Source organism: Triturus cristatus, chromosome 5_2, assembly GCF_964204655.1.
Source record: "Triturus cristatus chromosome 5_2, aTriCri1.1, whole genome shotgun sequence".
In the NCBI taxonomy this organism is placed as follows: Eukaryota; Metazoa; Chordata; class Amphibia; order Caudata; family Salamandridae; genus Triturus; species Triturus cristatus.
Window position 1 is genome coordinate 575431080 of NC_140588.1, and position 12851 is coordinate 575443930.

Sequence of the window (12851 nt, forward strand, 5' to 3'; positions counted from 1 at the left end):
CTTTCGTCTATAGGTCGGGGTGCCTTTTTAAGGACCTTCGATTAAAAAAAGCTGAGCTGCGTGGACAAATTACGCACGTCTACGAGGGATCTTCCCTGACCGGGAATCGAACCCGGGCCGCGGCGGTGAAAGCGCCGAATCCTAGCCACTAGACCACCAGGGAGGAGATGCTCTTGTGAGCCTGCCTTGCTCACTTCCTTATTGTGACTAAGCTAACTCCACTGTATAGATTGCCCATAAAGTACGAGTGGGGAAAAGTTAGGTGTCACACAGTGTGTTTGTCATAAGCAATTACCTTTATCCTCCTGCAAAAGCCTTTTTACTCTGCAATCACCTCTTGCTGGACAGCCTGCGCTGGAGCAGCCAGCATGAAAAGGGAGCTGAGTAAGGCAGGGCCTAGTGTCTCACCAGGGTGGCCGAGTGGTTAAGGCGTTGGACTTAAGATCCAATGGACAGTTGTCTGCATGGGTTCGAGCCCCATCCCTGGTATGGGTTTTCAGCGGGTGTGTAGGAACTTGCAGATGCTTTTTTAAAGCATTTTCCTCTGCCCTCCTCACCCTCCCAGTGCCCTTCCTTAACAGTCCCAATTCACGTCTCAGCTGTGGGGTCTGCTGCTACTCTGCACTTAGCATGGATGCTTCCCAAAGCAATGCAGTGCCACCTACGCAGAGCCCCTGCTTAGAGAAATACACCTCCTATGTCTTTTCCCACTGAAGGGAGCAGGAGGAAGTACTTGCTTCCTGGGGAACATGGGCCTGCCACTGGAATTTGTTAACCCGCCTCTTGCGGATTTCTCCCCTTTCTTTGATTTACACCTGCAGGCTCTCCCTTGCCATCGGAGCAGGATCTGCTGATGCAGGCCCGGCTGGATCAAATGTGCAAAGGCTTGTCCCCAGGCCTCGGGAAAAAATTGAGCAGAGATTCCCGCCTCCGCCTCCGCCTCCTCTTGCCTTCCGAACGGGCTTCCAAACGGGCAATGCCCTGACGGGCCCCCCACGCCCCATCCTGCCCATGCCCACACCCCTGTATATGAGGGTGACCCATGTCCCTCACCCTCCATGCTCGAACGGAAGACACGTGTGTCCTGAGGGGAGCGCCAGACAGGCATTTCTCCGGCCAGGCAGACCCCTGCAGCACCCGTTAGGCTCCAAAGCCTGTACATTCCCAAGATGCCACTGGTCACTATGCAAATCAGACAGCCCTGGCCACACCCTCTCCGCCGCTGGGCTCTGCTGCTTTCGGTACGTGCAGCTCAGCTTTTTCTTACCCTGAACCAGACTTCCGTTTCAGCAAAAAGGTGGGTTGCAGTGGGTCCGGGATGCCATTTGGAGACAAAGCCTGCGGCCCTGTCAAAGATGACTTCCTGCCGCACACCATGTGGTCAGAAGCCTACGAAAAGAAGCGCACCTCGGAATACAGAATCTCACTTCCTCAAGAGCCTTGCACAAGAGATTTTCCTCCCGCCGAGGAAAGCAACTCAAAGGGAACCTTGCAAAAATCAAATTAGGAGCCAGATTGCGGGATGCTAGGCAAACTGTTTGTCAGAAAAGCAAATTCATTTTGAGAAGCCCTGACCTGCGGGAAGGAAAAGCATTCAAGGGCAGAAGAAGGACTGTTCCCTGACCGGGAATCGAACCCGGGCCACAGCGGTGAGAGCGCCGAATCCTAACCACTAGACCACCAGGGAACCCACAGCCATACAGCAAAAGTTCCTACACTGCTCTCCTAGTGACAAAGCTCATGGGGGCTGAAAGCATATTTTATTCTACAGCGAATATGAATCAGAACTTGAAAAAACACTCATGATTCCACCAGACTGTTTGTCACTTCCAAGCACAGGCCATCCCCTCCCCCGTGCTACTGAACCGACGAATTCCTGTACAATCGGGATCCCCGGGAAATCACAAGAGGGACACCTAGTGGCCGCTGATAGCTCAAAGACAGCTGGTACACCTTCTCACACCTACCTCGTTATTCAGCTTGCTGGAAGAATACATTGCGAATGACCGATTCAAGAGTGCAAGGGAGAAGAGTGCTCCAAAGTAGATGTATACATCGCAGCCGGGTTTTCCAGCAATTTACCTTTCTGATGAGCTGGTACTGCACTTTACGCCCACATAGAGCACCTGACTGGGTGGGGGACTGCGTGCGCATGAAGGTGGCTGAGGGCAATGGGAGCAAAGCAACCTGGGACACAGGGGACCCAGCCCCTTTCCTCTGCTTTCGTCTATAGGTCGGGGTGCCTTTTTAAGGACCTTCGATTAAAAAAAGCTGAGCTGCGTGGACATCTTACGCACGTCTACGAGGGATCTTCCCTGACCGGGAATCGAACCCGGGCCGCGGCGGTGAAAGCGCCGAATCCTAGCCACTAGACCACCAGGGAGGAGATGCTCTTGTGAGCCTGCCTTGCTCACTTCCTTATTGTGACTAAGCTAACTCCACTGTATAGATTGCCCATAAAGTACGAGTGGGGAAAAGTTAGGTGTCACACAGTGTGTTTGTCATAAGCAATTACCTTTATCCTCCTGCAAAAGCCTTTTTACTCTGCAATCACCTCTTGCTGGACAGCCTGCGCTGGAGCAGCCAGCATGAAAAGGGAGCTGAGTAAGGCAGGGCCTAGGGTCTCACCAGGGTGGCCGAGTGGTTAAGGCGTTGGACTTAAGATCCAATGGACAGTCGTCTGCATGGGTTCGAGCCGCATCCCTGGTATGGGTTTTCAGCGGGTGTGTAGGAACTTGCAGATGCTTTTTTAAAGCATTTTCCTCTGCCCTCCTCACCCTCCCAGTGCCCTTCCTTAACAGTCCCAATTCACGTCTCAGCTGTGGGGTCTGCTGCTACTCTGCACTTAGCATGGATGCTTCCCAAAGCAATGCAGTGCCACCTACGCAGAGCCCCTGCTTAGAGAAATACACCTCCTATGTCTTTTCCCACTGAAGGGAGCAGGAGGAAGTACTTGCTTCCTGGGGAACATGGGCCTGCCACTGGAATTTGTTAACCCGCCTCTTGCGGATTTCTCCCCTTTCTTTGATTTACACCTGCAGGCTCTCCCTTGCCATCGGAGCAGGATCTGCTGATGCAGGCCCGGCTGGATCAAATGTGCAAAGGCTTGTCCCCAGGCCTCGGGAAAAAATTGAGCAGAGATTCCCGCCTCCGCCTCCGCCTCCTCTTGCCTTCCGAACGGGCTTCCAAACGGGCAATGCCCTGACGGGTCCCCCACGCCCCATCCTGCCCATGCCCACACCCCTGTATATGAGGGTGACCCATGTCCCTCACCCTCCATGCTCGAACGGAAGACACGTGTGTCCTGAGGGGAGCGCCAGACAGGCATTTCTCCGGCCAGGCAGACCCCTGCAGCACCCGTTAGGCTCCAAAGCCTGTACATTCCCAAGATGCCACTGGTCACTATGCAAATCAGACAGCCCTGGCCACACCCTCTCCGCCGCTGGGCTCTGCTGCTTTCGGTACGTGCAGCTCAGCTTTTTCTTACCCTGAACCAGACTTCTGTTTCAGCAAAAAGGTGGGTTGCAGTGGGTCCGGGATGCCATTTGGAGACAAAGCCTGCGGCCCTGTCAAAGATGACTTCCTGCCGCACACCATGTGGTCAGAAGCCTACGAAAAGAAGCGCACCTCGGAATACAGAATCTCACTTCCTCAAGAGCCTTGCACAAGAGATTTTCCTCCCGCCGAGGAAAGCAACTCAAAGGGAACCTTACGAAAATCAAATTAGGAGCCAGATTGCGGGATGCTAGGCAAACTGTTTGTCAGAAAAGCAAATTCATTTTGAGAAGCCCTGACCTGCGGGAAGGAAAAGCATTCAAGGGCAGAAGAAGGACTGTTCGCTGACCGGGAATCGAACCCGGGCCGCGGCGGTGAGAGCGCCAAATCCTAACCACTAGACCACCAGGGAACCCACAGCCATACAGCAAAAGTTCCTACACTGCTCTCCTAGTGACAAAGCTCATGGGGGCTGAAAGCATATTTTATTCTACAGCGAATATGAATCAGAACTTGAAAAAACACTCATGATTCCACCAGACTGTTTGTCACTTCCAAGCACAGGCCATCCCCTCCCCCGTTCTACTGAACCGACGAATTCCTGTACAATCGGGATCCCCGGGAAATCACAAGAGGGACACCTAGTGGCCGCTGATAGCTCAAAGACAGCTGGTACACCTTCTCACACCTACCTCGTTATTCAGCTTGCTGGAAGAATACATTGCGAATGACCGTTTCAAGAGTGCAAGGGAGAAGAGTGCTCCAAAGTAGATGTATACATCGCAGCCGGGTTTTCCAGCAATTTACCTTTCTGATGAGCTGGTACTGCACTTTACGCCCACATAGAGCACCTGACTGGGTGGGGGACTGCGTGCGCATGAAGGTGGCTGAGGGCAATGGGAGCAAAGCAACCTGGGACACAGGGGACCCAGCCCCTTTCCTCTGCTTTCGTCTATAGGTCGGGGTGCCTTTTTAAGGACCTTCGATTAAAAAAAGCTGAGCTGCGTGGACAAATTACGCACGTCTACGTCTTAGAGGGATCTTCCCTGACCGGGAATCGAACCCGGGCCGCGGCGGTGAAAGCGCCGAATCCTAGCCACTAGACCACCAGGGAGGAGATGCTCTTGTGAGCCTGCCTTGCTCACTTCCTTATTGTGACTAAGCTAACTCCACTGTATAGATTGCCCATAAAGTACGAGTGGGGAAAAGTTAGGTGTCACACAGTGTGTTTGTCATAAGCAATTACCTTTATCCTCCTGCAAAAGCCTTTTTACTCTGCAATCACCTCTTGCTGGACAGCCTGCGCTGGAGCAGCCAGCATGAAAAGGGAGCTGAGTAAGGCAGGACCTAGGGTCTCACCAGGGTGGCCGAGTGGTTAAGGCGTTGGACTTAAGATCCAATGGACAGTCGTCCGCATGGGTTCGAGCCCCATCCCTGGTATGGGTTTTCAGCGGGTGTGTAGGAACTTGCAGATGCTTTTGTAAAGCATTTTCCTCTGCCCTCCTCACCCTCCCAGTGCCCTTCCTTAACAGTCCCAATTCACGTCTCAGCTGTGGGGTCTGCTGCTACTCTGCACTTAGCATGGATGTTTGCCAAAGCAATGCAGTGCCACCTACGCAGAGCCCCTGCTTAGAGAAATACACCTCCTATGTCTTTTCCCACTGAAGGGAGCAGGAGGAAGTACTTGCTTCCTGGGGAACATGGGCCTGCCACTGGAATTTGTTAACCCGCCTCTTGCGGATTTCTCCCCTTTCTTTGATTTACACCTGCAGGCTCTCCCTTGCCATCGGAGCAGGATCTGCTGATGCAGGCCCGGCTGGATCAAATGTGCAAAGGCTTGTCCCCAGGCCTCGGGAAAAAATTGAGCAGAGATTCCCGCCTCCGCCTCCGCCTCCTCTTGCCTTCCGAACGGGCTTCCAAACGGGCAATGCCCTGACGGGTCCCCCACGCCCCATCCTGCCCATGCCCACACCCCTGTATATGAGGGTGACCCATGTCCCTCACCCTCCATGCTCGAACGGAAGACACGTGTGTCCTGAGGGGAGCGCCAGACAGGCATTTCTCCGGCCAGGCAGACCCCTGCAGCACCCGTTAGGCTCCAAAGCCTGTACATTCCCAAGATGCCACTGGTCACTATGCAAATCAGACAGCCCTGGCCACACCCTCTCCGCCGCTGGGCTCTGCTGCTTTCGGTACGTGCAGCTCAGCTTTTTCTTACCCTGAACCAGACTTCCGTTTCAGCAAAAAGGTGGGTTGCAGTGGGTCCGGGATGCCATTTGGAGACAAAGCCTGCGGCCCTGTCAAAGATGACTTCCTGCCGCACACCATGTGGTCAGAAGCCTACGAAAAGAAGCGCACCTCGGAATACAGAATCTCACTTCCTCAAGAGCCTTGCACAAGAGATTTTCCTCCCGCCGAGGAAAGCAACTCAAAGGGAACCTTACGAAAATCAAATTAGGAGCCAGATTGCGGGATGCTAGGCAAACTGTTTGTCAGAAAAGCAAATTCATTTTGAGAAGCCCTGACCTGCGGGAAGGAAAAGCATTCAAGGGCAGAAGAAGGACTGTTCCCTGACCGGGAATCGAACCCGGGCCGCGGCGGTGAGAGCGCCAAATCCTAACCACTAGACCACCAGGGAACCCACAGCCATACAGCAAAAGTTCCTACACTGCTCTCCTAGTGACAAAGCTCATGGGGGCTGAAAGCATATTTTATTCTACAGCGAATATGAATCAGAACTTGAAAAAACACTCATGATTCCACCAGACTGTTTGTCACTTCCAAGCACAGGCCATCCACTCCCCCGTTCTACTGAACCGACGAATTCCTGTACAATCGGGATCCCCGGGAAATCACAAGAGGGACACCTAGTGGCCGCTGATAGCTCAAAGACAGCTGGTACACCTTCTCACACCTACCTCGTTATTCAGCTTGCTGGAAGAATACATTGCGAATGACCGATTCAAGAGTGCAAGGGAGAAGAGTGCTCCAAAGTAGATGTATACATCGCAGCCGGGTTTTCCAGCAATTTACCTTTCTGATGAGCTGGTACTGCACTTTACGCCCACATAGAGCACCTGACTGGGTGGGGGACTGCGTGCGCATGAAGGTGGCTGAGGGCAATGGGAGCAAAGCAACCTGGGACACAGGGGACCCAGCCCCTTTCCTCTGCTTTCGTCTATAGGTCGGGGTGCCTTTTTAAGGACCTTCGATTAAAAAAAGCTGAGCTGCGTGGACAAATTACGCACGTCTACGTCTTAGAGGGATCTTCCCTGACCGGGAATCGAACCCGGGCCGCGGCGGTGAAAGCGCCGAATCCTAGCCACTAGACCACCAGGTAGGAGATGCTCTTGTGAGCCTGCCTTGCTCACTTCCTTATTGTGACTAAGCTAACTCCACTGTATAGATTGCCCATAAAGTACGAGTGGGGAAAAGTTAGGTGTCACACAGTGTGTTTGTCATAAGCAATTACCTTTATCCTCCTGCAAAAGCCTTTTTACTCTGCAATCACCTCTTGCTGGACAGCCTGCGCTGGAGCAGCCAGCATGAAAAGGGAGCTGAGTAAGGCAGGACCTAGGGTCTCACCAGGGTGGCCGAGTGGTTAAGGCGTTGGACTTAAGATCCAATGGACAGTTGTCCGCATGGGTTCGAGCCCCATCCCTGGTATGGGTTTTCAGCGGGTGTGTAGGAACTTGCAGATGCTTTTGTAAAGCATTTTCCTCTGCCCTCCTCACCCTCCCAGTGCCCTTCCTTAACAGTCCCAATTCACGTCTCAGCTGTGGGGTCTGCTGCTACTCTGCACTTAGCATGGATGTTTGCCAAATCAATGCAGTGCCACCTACGCAGAGCCCCTGCTTAGAGAAATACACCTCCTATGTCTTTTCCCACTGAAGGGAGCAGGAGGAAGTACTTGCTTCCTGGGGAACATGGGCCTGCCACTGGAATTTGTTAACCCGCCTCTTGCGGATTTCTCCCCTTTCTTTGATTTACACCTGCAGGCTCTCCCTTGCCATCGGAGCAGGATCTGCTGATGCAGGCCCGGCTGGATCAAATGTGCAAAGGCTTGTCCCCAGGCCTCGGGAAAAAATTGAGCAGAGATTCCCGCCTCCGCCTCCGCCTCCTCTTGCCTTCCGAACGGGCTTCCAAACGGGCAATGCCCTGACGGGTCCCCCACGCCCCATCCTGCCCATGCCCACACCCCTGTATATGAGGGTGACCCATGTCCCTCACCCTCCATGCTCGAACGGAAGACACGTGTGTCCTGAGGGGAGCGCCAGACAGGCATTTCTCCGGCCAGGCAGACCCCTGCAGCACCCGTTAGGCTCCAAAGCCTGTACATTCCCAAGATGCCACTGGTCACTATGCAAATCAGACAGCCCTGGCCACACCCTCTCCGCCGCTGGGCTCTGCTGCTTTCGGTACGTGCAGCTCAGCTTTTTCTTACCCTGAACCAGACTTCCGTTTCAGCAAAAAGGTGGGTTGCAGTGGGTCCGGGATGCCATTTGGAGACAAAGCCTGCGGCCCTGTCAAAGATGACTTCCTGCCGCACACCATGTGGTCAGAAGCCTACGAAAAGAAGCGCACCTCGGAATACAGAATCTCACTTCCTCAAGAGCCTTGCACAAGAGATTTTCCTCCCGCCGAGGAAAGCAACTCAAAGGGAACCTTGCGAAAATCAAATTAGGAGCCAGATTGCGGGATGCTAGGCAAACTGTTTGTCAGAAAAGCAAATTCATTTTGAGAAGCCCTGACCTGCGGGAAGGAAAAGCATTCAAGGGCAGAAGAAGGACTGTTCCCTGACCGGGAATCGAACCCGGGCCGCGGCGGTGAGAGCGCCAAATCCTAACCACTAGACCACCAGGGAACCCACAGCCATACAGCAAAAGTTCCTACACTGCTCTCCTAGTGACAAAGCTCATGGGGGCTGAAAGCATATTTTATTCTACAGCGAATATGAATCAGAACTTGAAAAAACACTCATGATTCCACCAGACTGTTTGTCACTTCCAAGCACAGGCCATCCCCTCCCCCGTGCTACTGAACCGACGAATTCCTGTACAATCGGGATCCCCGGGAAATCACAAGAGGGACACCTAGTGGCCGCTGATAGCTCAAAGACAGCTGGTACACCTTCTCACACCTACCTCGTTATTCAGCTTGCTGGAAGAATACATTGCGAATGACCGATTCAAGAGTGCAAGGGAGAAGAGTGCTCCAAAGTAGATGTATACATCGCAGCCGGGTTTTCCAGCAATTTACCTTTCTGATGAGCTGGTACTGCACTTTACGCCCACATAGAGCACCTGACTGGGTGGGGGACTGCGTGCGCATGAAGGTGGCTGAGGGCAATGGGAGCAAAGCAACCTGGGACACAGGGGACCCAGCCCCTTTCCTCTGCTTTCGTCTATAGGTCGGGGTGCCTTTTTAAGGACCTTCGATTAAAAAAAGCTGAGCTGCGTGGACAAATTACGCACGTCTACGTCTTAGAGGGATCTTCCCTGACCAGGAATCGAACCCGGGCCGCGGCGGTGAAAGCGCCGAATCCTAGCCACTAGACCACCAGGGAGGAGATGCTCTTGTAAGCCTGCCTTGCTCACTTCCTTATTGTGACTAAGCTAACTCCACTGTATAGATTGCCCATAAAGTACGAGTGGGGAAAAGTTAGGTGTCACACAGTGTGTTTGTCATAAGCAATTACCTTTATCCTCCTGCAAAAGCCTTTTTACTCTGCAATCACCTCTTGCTGGACAGCCTGCGCTGGAGCAGCCAGCATGAAAAGGGAGCTGAGTAAGGCAGGGCCTAGGGTCTCACCAGGGTGGCCGAGTGGTTAAGGCGTTGGACTTAAGATCCAATGGACAGTTGTCCGCATGGGTTCGAGCCCCATCCCTGGTATGGGTTTTCAGCGGGTGTGTAGGAACTTGCAGATGCTTTTTTAAAGCATTTTCCTCTGCCCTCCTCACCCTCCCAGTGCCCTTCCTTAACAGTCCCAATTCACGTCTCAGCTGTGGGGTCTGCTGCTACTCTGCACTTAGCATGGATGCTTCCCAAAGCAATGCAGTGCCACCTACGCAGAGCCCCTGCTTAGAGAAATACACCTCCTATGTCTTTTCCCACTGAAGGGAGCAGGAGGAAGTACTTGCTTCCTGGGGAACATGGGCCTGCCACTGGAATTTGTTAACCCGCCTCTTGCGGATTTCTCCCCTTTCTTTGATTTACACCTGCAGGCTCTCCCTTGCCATCGGAGCAGGATCTGCTGATGCAGGCCCGGCTGGATCAAATGTGCAAAGGCTTGTCCCCAGGCCTCGGGAAAAAATTGAGCAGAGATTCCCGCCTCCGCCTCCGCCTCCTCTTGCCTTCCGAACGGGCTTCCAAACGGGCAATGCCCTGACGGGTCCCCCACGCCCCATCCTGCCCATGCCCACACCCCTGTATATGAGGGTGACCCATGTCCCTCACCCTCCATGCTCGAACGGAAGACACGTGTGTCCTGAGGGGAGCGCCAGACAGGCATTTCTCCGGCCAGGCAGACCCCTGCAGCACCCGTTAGGCTCCAAAGCCTGTACATTCCCAAGATGCCACTGGTCACTATGCAAATCAGACAGCCCTGGCCACACCCTCTCCGCCGCTGGGCTCTGCTGCTTTCGGTACGTGCAGCTCAGCTTTTTCTTACCCTGAACCAGACTTCCGTTTCAGCAAAAAGGTGGGTTGCAGTGGGTCCGGGATGCCATTTGGAGACAAAGCCTGCGGCCCTGTCAAAGATGACTTCCTGCCGCACACCATGTGGTCAGAAGCCTACGAAAAGAAGCGCACCTCGGAATACAGAATCTCACTTCCTCAAGAGCCTTGCACAAGAGATTTTCCTCCCGCCGAGGAAAGCAACTCAAAGGGAACCTTGCGAAAATCAAATTAGGAGCCAGATTGCGGGATGCTAGGCAAACTGTTTGTCAGAAAAGCAAATTCATTTTGAGAAGCCCTGACCTGCGGGAAGGAAAAGCATTCAAGGGCAGAAGAAGGACTGTTCCCTGACCGGGAATCGAACCCGGGCCGCAGCGGTGAGAGCGCCGAATCCTAACCACTAGACCACCAGGGAACCCACAGCCATACAGCAAAAGTTCCTACACTGCTCTCCTAGTGACAAAGCTCATGGGGGCTGAAAGCATATTTTATTCTACAGCGAATATGAATCAGAACTTGAAAAAACACTCATGATTCCACCAGACTGTTTGTCACTTCCAAGCACAGGCCATCCCCTCCCCCGTGCTACTGAACCGACGAATTCCTGTACAATCGGGATCCCCGGGAAATCACAAGAGGGACACCTAGTGGCCGCTGATAGCTCAAAGACAGCTGGTACACCTTCTCACACCTACCTCGTTATTCAGCTTGCTGGAAGAATACATTGCGAATGACCGATTCAAGAGTGCAAGGGAGAAGAGTGCTCCAAAGTAGATGTATACATCGCAGCCGGGTTTTCCAGCAATTTACCTTTCTGATGAGCTGGTACTGCACTTTACGCCCACATAGAGCACCTGACTGGGTGGGGGACTGCGTGCGCATGAAGGTGGCTGAGGGCAATGGGAGCAAAGCAACCTGGGACACAGGGGACCCAGCCCCTTTCCTCTGCTTTCGTCTATAGGTCGGGGTGCCTTTTTAAGGACCTTCGATTAAAAAAAGCTGAGCTGCGTGGACAAATTACGCACGTCTACGAGGGATCTTCCCTGACCGGGAATCGAACCCGGGCCGCGGCGGTGAAAGCGCCGAATCCTAGCCACTAGACCACCAGGGAGGAGATGCTCTTGTGAGCCTGCCTTGCTCACTTCCTTATTGTGACTAAGCTAACTCCACTGTATAGATTGCCCATAAAGTACGAGTGGGGAAAAGTTAGGTGTCACACAGTGTGTTTGTCATAAGCAATTACCTTTATCCTCCTGCAAAAGCCTTTTTACTCTGCAATCACCTCTTGCTGGACAGCCTGCGCTGGAGCAGCCAGCATGAAAAGGGAGCTGAGTAAGGCAGGGCCTAGGGTCTCACCAGGGTGGCCGAGTGGTTAAGGCGTTGGACTTAAGATCCAATGGACAGTTGTCTGCATGGGTTCGAGCCGCATCCCTGGTATGGGTTTTCAGCGGGTGTGTAGGAACTTGCAGATGCTTTTTTAAAGCATTTTCCTCTGCCCTCCTCACCCTCCCAGTGCCCTTCCTTAACAGTCCCAATTCACGTCTCAGCTGTGGGGTCTGCTGCTACTCTGCACTTAGCATGGATGCTTCCCAAAGCAATGCAGTGCCACCTACGCAGAGCCCCTGCTTAGAGAAATACACCTCCTATGTCTTTTCCCACTGAAGGGAGCAGGAGGAAGTACTTGCTTCCTGGGGAACATGGGCCTGCCACTGGAATTTGTTAACCCGCCTCTTGCGGATTTCTCCCCTTTCTTTGATTTACACCTGCAGGCTCTCCCTTGCCATCGGAGCAGGATCTGCTGATGCAGGCCCGGCTGGATCAAATGTGCAAAGGCTTGTCCCCAGGCCTCGGGAAAAAATTGAGCAGAGATTCCCGCCTCCGCCTCCGCCTCCTCTTGCCTTCCGAACGGGCTTCCAAACGGGCAATGCCCTGACGGGTCCCCCACGCCCCATCCTGCCCATGCCCACACCCCTGTATATGAGGGTGACCCATGTCCCTCACCCTCCATGCTCGAACGGAAGACACGTGTGTCCTGAGGGGAGCGCCAGACAGGCATTTCTCCGGCCAGGCAGACCCCTGCAGCACCCGTTAGGCTCCAAAGCCTGTACATTCCCAAGATGCCACTGGTCACTATGCAAATCAGACAGCCCTGGCCACACCCTCTCCGCCGCTGGGCTCTGCTGCTTTCGGTACGTGCAGCTCAGCTTTTTCTTACCCTGAACCAGACTTCTGTTTCAGCAAAAAGGTGGGTTGCAGTGGGTCCGGGATGCCATTTGGAGACAAAGCCTGCGGCCCTGTCAAAGATGACTTCCTGCCGCACACCATGTGGTCAGAAGCCTACGAAAAGAAGCGCACCTCGGAATACAGAATCTCACTTCCTCAAGAGCCTTGCACAAGAGATTTTCCTCCCGCCGAGGAAAGCAACTCAAAGGGAACCTTACGAAAATCAAATTAGGAGCCAGATTGCGGGATGCTAGGCAAACTGTTTGTCAGAAAAGCAAATTCATTTTGAGAAGCCCTGACCTGCGGGAAGGAAAAGCATTCAAGGGCAGAAGAAGGACTGTTCGCTGACCGGGAATCGAACCCGGGCCGCGGCGGTGAGAGCGCCAAATCCTAACCACTAGACCACCAGGGAACCCACAGCCATACAGCAAAAGTTCCTACACTGCTCTCCTAGTGAC

General features: G+C 53.5%; 9 non-coding genes across 9 annotated transcripts; 2 read left to right on the forward strand and 7 right to left on the reverse strand.

The window, feature by feature from the left end:
• Nucleotides 1-91: 91 nt before the first annotated feature.
• On the reverse strand, nt 92-163 carry TRNAE-UUC (transfer RNA glutamic acid (anticodon UUC)). The gene has a single exon. It is a non-coding gene; the product is annotated as a tRNA-Glu (tRNA).
• Nucleotides 164-1615: 1452 nt separating this feature from the next.
• TRNAE-CUC (transfer RNA glutamic acid (anticodon CUC)) lies at nt 1616-1687 on the reverse strand. Its single transcript has one exon. It is a non-coding gene; the product is annotated as a tRNA-Glu (tRNA).
• Nucleotides 1688-2311: 624 nt separating this feature from the next.
• TRNAE-UUC (transfer RNA glutamic acid (anticodon UUC)) lies at nt 2312-2383 on the reverse strand. The gene has a single exon. It is a non-coding gene; the product is annotated as a tRNA-Glu (tRNA).
• Nucleotides 2384-4537: 2154 nt separating this feature from the next.
• On the reverse strand, nt 4538-4609 carry TRNAE-UUC (transfer RNA glutamic acid (anticodon UUC)). The gene has a single exon. It is a non-coding gene; the product is annotated as a tRNA-Glu (tRNA).
• Nucleotides 4610-6061: 1452 nt separating this feature from the next.
• TRNAE-CUC (transfer RNA glutamic acid (anticodon CUC)) lies at nt 6062-6133 on the reverse strand. The gene has a single exon. It is a non-coding gene; the product is annotated as a tRNA-Glu (tRNA).
• A 945-nt stretch (nt 6134-7078) lies between these two features.
• On the forward strand, nt 7079-7161 carry TRNAL-UAA (transfer RNA leucine (anticodon UAA)). The gene has a single exon. It is a non-coding gene; the product is annotated as a tRNA-Leu (tRNA).
• Nucleotides 7162-8287: 1126 nt separating this feature from the next.
• TRNAE-CUC (transfer RNA glutamic acid (anticodon CUC)) lies at nt 8288-8359 on the reverse strand. Its single transcript has one exon. It is a non-coding gene; the product is annotated as a tRNA-Glu (tRNA).
• Nucleotides 8360-9304: 945 nt separating this feature from the next.
• TRNAL-UAA (transfer RNA leucine (anticodon UAA)) lies at nt 9305-9387 on the forward strand. The gene has a single exon. It is a non-coding gene; the product is annotated as a tRNA-Leu (tRNA).
• A 1822-nt stretch (nt 9388-11209) lies between these two features.
• TRNAE-UUC (transfer RNA glutamic acid (anticodon UUC)) lies at nt 11210-11281 on the reverse strand. The gene has a single exon. It is a non-coding gene; the product is annotated as a tRNA-Glu (tRNA).
• Nucleotides 11282-12851: the final 1570 nt, after the last annotated feature.